The 7051-nt window shown below is 38.1% G+C and overlaps 1 non-coding gene across 1 annotated transcript; it reads left to right on the plus strand.

Annotated features, from left to right (window-relative positions):
- The first annotated feature begins 202 nt into the window (after positions 1-202).
- Positions 203-309, plus strand: LOC141715721 (small nucleolar RNA R71). Its single transcript, XR_012572473.1, has one exon. It is a non-coding gene; the product is annotated as a small nucleolar RNA R71 (small nucleolar RNA).
- The last annotated feature ends 6742 nt before the right edge of the window (positions 310-7051 follow it).

Here is a 7051-nt window from a genome sequence, read left to right on the forward strand (position 1 = left end):
AACTTCCAGAATACCTGCTACCTTGCCTGACATCATCCTCTGAGTTGGGTTTTGATGCTCATTTGCAGCCATCGTCTCTATAAGATTATACGCCTCAGTATAGCTTTTAGCCCATAAGGCGCCTCCAGCTGCTGCATCGAGCATGGGCCGAGATTGGGCCCCCAAACCATTATAGAAACCCGTGATCACCATCCAATCCGGCATTCCATGATGTGGACATTTTCTCAACATTTCCTTGTAGCGTTCCCAAGCCTCGCACATAGATTCTGTAGGTTGCTGCGCAAACTGAGTAAGAGCACTCCTCATAGCAGCAGTCTTTGCCATCGGATAAAACTTCACCAGAAACTTTTGCGCAAGATCTTGCCACGTAGTGATGGACCCAGCTGGTTCAGAATGTAACTAGTCTTTAGCCTTGTCTTTCAGTGAGAATGGGAAAAGCCTCAACTTGATAGCCTCATCAGTCACGCCATTATACTTAAAAGTGCTGCAGATCTCGACAAAATTCCTTATGTGCATGTTGGGGTCTTCAGTTGCCGCTCCTCCAAAAGAAACAGAATTCTGCACCATCTGAATAGTGCCCGGCTTGATTTCAAAGGTGTTAGCTTGAATAGCCGGATGAAGGATGCTTGACTGAATGTCATCAATTTTAGGCAGAGAAAAATCCATAAGAGCTGGATCAGCTTGAACAATACGATCTTCCATGTTTACTGGTTCTTTCCGCTCAGTTCCTGAATCCGAATCCTCAAAATCTAACTTCTCCGGAATATCAAGAACTCCGTCTGTCTCCTCAGCTGTATCTAAAGTCCTCTTGCGAGCACGAGAACGAGTTTGCATAAACGCTTGCTAAAGTACCTGAAACACAACCGGAAACAATAATTAACTACTACGTCCTAATCACTGAGTCCTAATGACCAATGATGGTAAGTACATAAACTAAACAAATACGCCGAGTCCCCGGCAGCGGCGCCAAAAACTTGTTAGGGCGAAAACACGCGCTAATATTCACGCAAGTATACGCGTTCGCAAGTAATATAGAATACTTTCTAGTTCGTTCCCACAGAGACTCAGACTAAATTATTGTCTAATTAAACTCACTCACCAATGTATGATTACTTCTCAATGTTAAGACACTAACACTTAAGATTGTTGATTAAATATTAACTACAATTAACTACTTAATTAATCACTTACTTAACACTTCAAATTATCAATAATAAAACACTCATGAGATCACAACTTCATTACTACTTCCTTCAATAGCCATTGTTATTACCTTTAGCATGTGACAGTGATGATATTAATCGAATAACACGAAACTGATAAAAGCCAACTTTCATTGTACTAATACCATTCTACCAAACATCCACAATTAAGATAGAAGTTGAATAGTCATCAATTATGTTGAGTTCCTATATGTCTACAGAAATTGACAACACAACGATTTAAGCACAAGTTATTCCTTTTGATTACATAGGGCAAATAAAACTGTTAGAGTTACCCACTAATCATGCACAACGTACATGAACCTATGCTAGCATGGCAAGTTCTAAATCTCAAGATCCACCGTCGCTTCACAAGAGATTAACACCCTATCTTATATGTTCGCGACGCACATAAGACGAATACGCACAACCAATACTAGATATCATACAATCATCACACACTAAAGTATTAAACAATTACTAAAGAATTCCATAATAAATCCGTTGCAACCCCATGATCACGATTAGCCCATAATAGCACTTATCGTCATCATGGGTTCATATGAAATCATGATAAACAAACACAAGAAAATAATAACTAAACTAATTATATTAAAACAGAGTACGTCACAAGAGTAAATAAGTTCAAAGTAAGAAAACTAGCATCCAACGTTACAACGAAACAAGAATCACAAGAAAATATGCTTCCCCTTCGTTGCGGTGTGCTAAATCGGTCTTCCTCCTAATCTCCTTCACTCCTTGTGTAAAAACACGATCTTCTTCAATCCACACTCGTGAAAACGTCTCAAATCTACTTATATAATAGTCCCATAAAACTCAGATTACATAGAAGTGGAAACCAAACAGAAGTAGAAGTCCTGAAATAATATATTTTTTTCCCCGACCCTGCGCGGCCGCTCAGCATAGCTGAGCGGGCGCTCAGCTTGCTGCGCGGCCGCTCAGCATTGCTGAGCGGGCGCTCAGACCTCTACTGGAAAAAATCTGATTTTGCTCCGTTTCTTCACCGTAATCTGCCCGTTTCTTTCCTCTCGCAATGGTGAACACATGCCAAGGCTTATTCTTGATGATTCCTCCCCCGAAATGCAACTAATACCCTGAAATGCATAAACACTAGAAAAACGCATCAAATATACAAAATACTTGATTTCAAGACACCAATTTAAGCCATTTTAAGACGCTCTAAGTGGTATAAAATGCCACTTATCACTGTACCAAAGGAGAAGAGTGATTATACTGCTGAAGATATAGCATCAGTTGCTAAGGATACCAAGGTACGACACTTACTGCATAGTGCCATTGATAATGTAATGTCAAACAGGGTAATCAACTGCAAGACTGCTAAGGAGATATGGGATGCTCTGGAAACAAGGTGTCAGGGAACTGAGACAATTAAGAAGAACAGGAAGACAATACTCACTCAAGAGTATGAACACTTTGACTCAAAGACTAATGAGTCATTGAATGATTTATATGATAGATTTGTCAAACTTTTGAATGATTTGTCATTGATTAATAAAGAGTATGATCTTGAAGATTCAAACCTTAAGTTCCTGTTAGCTCTTCCTGAATGCTGGGATTTGAAGGCAACGACAATAAGAGACAACTACAATCTTGATGAAACAACTCTTGACGAAATCTATGGTATGCTCAAGACTCATGAGCTTGAGATGGAACAAAGAAGCAAGAGGAAAGGAGGAAAGTCAAGGACAGTTGCTCTTAAGGCTGAAGAAGAATTCCCAAAGCAGCTTCCTCAAGGAAAGACAAGGGTAAAGCTCTTGTCATAAAGTCTGAAACTTAGTCATCAAGTTCTGAAAGTGATGATGACTCAGATTCTGAAAGCTTGCTTGAGACTGATGCTGATGAGGAGATGATGAAGCTGTGTGCTCTTATGGTGAAAGGAATCACAAAGATTGCATACAGGAAGTTCAGGAAGGGAAAGAAGTTTCCAGGAAAGGCATAAGTTCTGATAAGAAGAATTTCAGAAGATCTGAAAGCAGAGGAGGAAAGTCTGACAGAGGAGATTACACCAATGTTAAATGCTATAACTGTGGTGAGAAAGGCCACATATCTCCTGATTGCAAGAAGGTAAAGGGTGACAAAGGCAAGGCTCTTGTCACAAAGCAGAAAAGCTGGACAGACACCTCAGACTCTGAAAGTGAGGAAAACTATGCATTGATGGCAAATGCTGATAAAGAAAGTGCTGAGAGCAGTTCTGAAGCTGCTGAAACAAAGGTACCTCAGACTACTTATGCTTTTCATACTGATGATATTAATGAGTTGAGAAGATATCTTAAAACCATGTTTGTTAGTTATAGAGATCAAACTTTAACATGTGAAAGATTAACTTCTGAAAATCTTGCATTTAAGAAAAGAAATGATTTCTTAGAAAAAGAGTTAGTCATGTTCCATCAAACTCAGAAGGATAGAGATGATGCTTTTTATGTTAGGGATGAAGTGCTAAAAATGAATGAATCTCTAAAAACTGAGTTAGAAAAGGAAAGAGAGATTATCAGGACTTGGACTAACTCTGGCAAAACAACTCAAAATTTGCTAAGTAGTGGAAACTGGAAAGAGGGCTTAGGTTATGGAGAAGATAAGAATGATAAAGGAACTGAAGAAATTAAGCCTGTTGATAAGCAAAAGCCAAAGTTAAAACCTGTTAAGTTTGTAACTGTAAAGTCTGAAAATGAGAAATCAGAAGTTACAAAGGAATTAACTTCTGACAAACTAAAACAGGAAAAGACAGCTGAAGTGAACATAGGCTTAATGACAAAGAAGCAGCTTAAGCATAAGCTGAAAGATGTTAAGAATGCAAACAAGGTAAAATCACCTAGGAAAAATAGGAATGGAAAGGAAGGTGTGAATAAAAGCAATAATTATAAACCTGTTCCTGATGCTCCTAGGAAAACATGTCATAACTGTAGAAGTTCTAACCATCTGGCTTCTTTTTGCAGGAAGAATAAGAATATTAACTCTTTACCTTCAAAATCAGGAGTTAAGAGTCAGTCTGTTAGATACAAACCACAAAATCCTTGTTTTCATTGTGGTAGTTTATGGCATTCCATTTATACTTGTAAGGAATATCATAGTTTGTACTATGATTATTATCAAATAAAACCTTCTTTGAAGAAAGTTTCCTTTGTTCCTTCTAGTATAAATTCTGATTCAAAGTCTGATAGTGTAAGTTCTGATAAGAAAAATGTTAACATAAACTCTGATGCTAAATCCGCTGCAAATGTTAACAAACTTAATAAGGCCAAAGGATCCAAGCAAGTCCTGGGTCCTTAAAACTAATAATTAGTGGTCTTTATGATTGCAGGGCAACAGGAAAAATATTCTAGTTCTGGACAGTGGATGTTCAGGACATATGACTGGAAATAAGGCCCTGCTATCAGACTTTGTGGAGAAAGCTGGCCCAAGTGTTTCTTATGGAGATGGCAACATTGGAAAAACATTGGGATATGGCAATATCAATCTTGGAAATGTCATAATTAAAGAAGTAGCTCTGGTCTCAGGACTTAAACACAACCTACTGAGTATAAGTCAAATCTGTGACAGAGGTTATCATGTTGATTTCTTTGAAGAACACTGTGAAATTGTGAGTAAATCTAAAGGCAAAGTTGTTCTGAAAGGATACAGGCGTGGTAACATTTATGAAGCTAAGCTTTCAACAAGTACTGATGGTTCTGCAATCTGTCTGATGAGTAGAGCATCAATTGAAGAAAGATGGAATTGGCATAAGAAACTCTCTCATTTAAATTTCAACAATATAAATGAACTGGTCAAGAAAAATCTTGTGAGAGGACTGCCAAAGTCAGTATTTGCTCCTGATGGTCTTTGTGATTCCTGTCAGAAAGCCAAACAAAGAAAATCTTCATTCAAGAGCAAGACTGAATCATCAATTCTTGAGCCTTATCATCTACTACATGTTGATCTATTTGGTCCAGTAAATGTCATGTCTATTGCAAAGAAGAAGTATGCGTTGGTCATAGTGGATGAGTTCACCAGATACACATGGGTGTATTTCTTGCACACAAAAAGTGAAACTGCATCTATCTTGATTGATCATGTCAAACAGCTGGATAAAATGGTCAAAGATTCTGTGAAAATTTTAAGGAGTGATAATGGCACTAAGTTCAAGAATTTGATAATGGAAGAGTTCTGCAAAAACCATGGAATAAAGCAGGAATTTTCTGCTCCTGGAACTCCACAGCAAAATGGAGTTATTAAAAGGAAGAATAGAACTCTCATTGAAGCTGCACGTACAATGCTTGAAGAAGCAAAGCTTCCAACCTATTTCTGGGCTGAAGCTGTGCAGACTGTTTGTTTTACTCAAAATGCAACACTCATTAACAAGCATGGAAAAACACCATATGAGATGGTGAAGAAAAAGAAGCCAAATCTGAAATACTTTCATGTATTTAGATGCAAGTGTTTTGTTCTCAAGACTCATCCTGAACAGCTATCAAAGTTTGATCTAAAAGCTGATGAAGGAATCTTTGTTGGATATCCACTTTCCATAAAAGCCTTCAGAGTCTATAATTTGAGAACAAAAGTGGTCATGGAATCTATCAATGTCTCTTTTGATGACAAGAAGATTACTGGTCTTGAAGATTTCATTGACCATGATCAGCTTAGATTTGAAAATGAAGACTCAAATTCTGATACTGAAAATCCTAATAGTCTAAGTCCTGATACTGTAAACTCTGATGGATTAAACTCTGATGTTATTGAAACTGTGGTGACTACGTCAAAGGAAGATGCACCTATGCAGGGGGAGCATACTCAAGATCCTACCACAGCTCAAGAAACATCAGAACATACATCTGGCTCTTCAAGTTCTGATTCGTCAAGTTCTGATAAGCCAAGTTCTGATAGTGCTAAAAATCTAAATACTGAAGAATCCAACTCAGAGAGCACAGTTTCAGGGGGAGCATCAGAAAATGAAAATGAAGATAGCATGGATCATGGGGGAGCATCCAGTTCTAGAGAACCATCTGTAAGGAACTGGACAAAATCACATACACCTGATTTGATAATTAGAAATCCTGATGCAGGTGTCAGAACTAGAACAGGTACTTCAAATGAATGTCTCTACAATTCTTTTCTCTCTCAGACTGAGCCAAAGAAAGTTGAAGAAGCTCTTCAAGATGCTGATTGGGTGCAAGCAATGCAGGAAGAGTTAAATGAATTTGAAAGAAACAAAGTCTGGACCCTAGTGCCAAGACCAAAGAATAGATCTGTTGTTGGTACAAAGTGGGTATTCAGAAACAAAACTGACAGTGATGGCATAATTACAAGGAATAAGGCAAGGCTGGTTGCAAAAGGATATTCTCAACAGGAGGGAATTGATTATGATGAAACATTTGCACCAGTTGCTAGGTTAGAAGCCATAAGGATATTTTTGGCTTATGCTGCTCACAAAAAGTTTACTGTCTTTCAAATGGATGTGAAAAGTGCTTTTCTCAATGGAGAATTGGAGGAGGAGGTATATGTTGAACAACCTCCAGGCTTTGTAGATTCCAAACATCCAGATTATGTCTACAGGCTTGATAAAGCACTTTATGGACTTAAGCAAGCTCCTAGAGCATGGTATGAGACTTTAGCTCAGTTTCTTCTGGAAAGTGGATTCAACAGAGGAATAATAGATAAAACACTGTTCTACCTCAACCATGGAAAGGACTTACTTCTGGTCCAGATTTATATTGATGATATCATTTTTGGGTCTACAAATGACAAACTTTGCAAAAAGTTTGCCAAACTAATGCAGTCAAGATATCAGATGAGTATGATGGGGGAACTTAGCTATTTTCTGGGCCTTCAAGTCA

This window comes from Apium graveolens, chromosome 3 (genome assembly GCF_009905375.1).
Source record: "Apium graveolens cultivar Ventura chromosome 3, ASM990537v1, whole genome shotgun sequence".
Classification (NCBI taxonomy): domain Eukaryota; kingdom Viridiplantae; phylum Streptophyta; class Magnoliopsida; order Apiales; family Apiaceae; genus Apium; species Apium graveolens.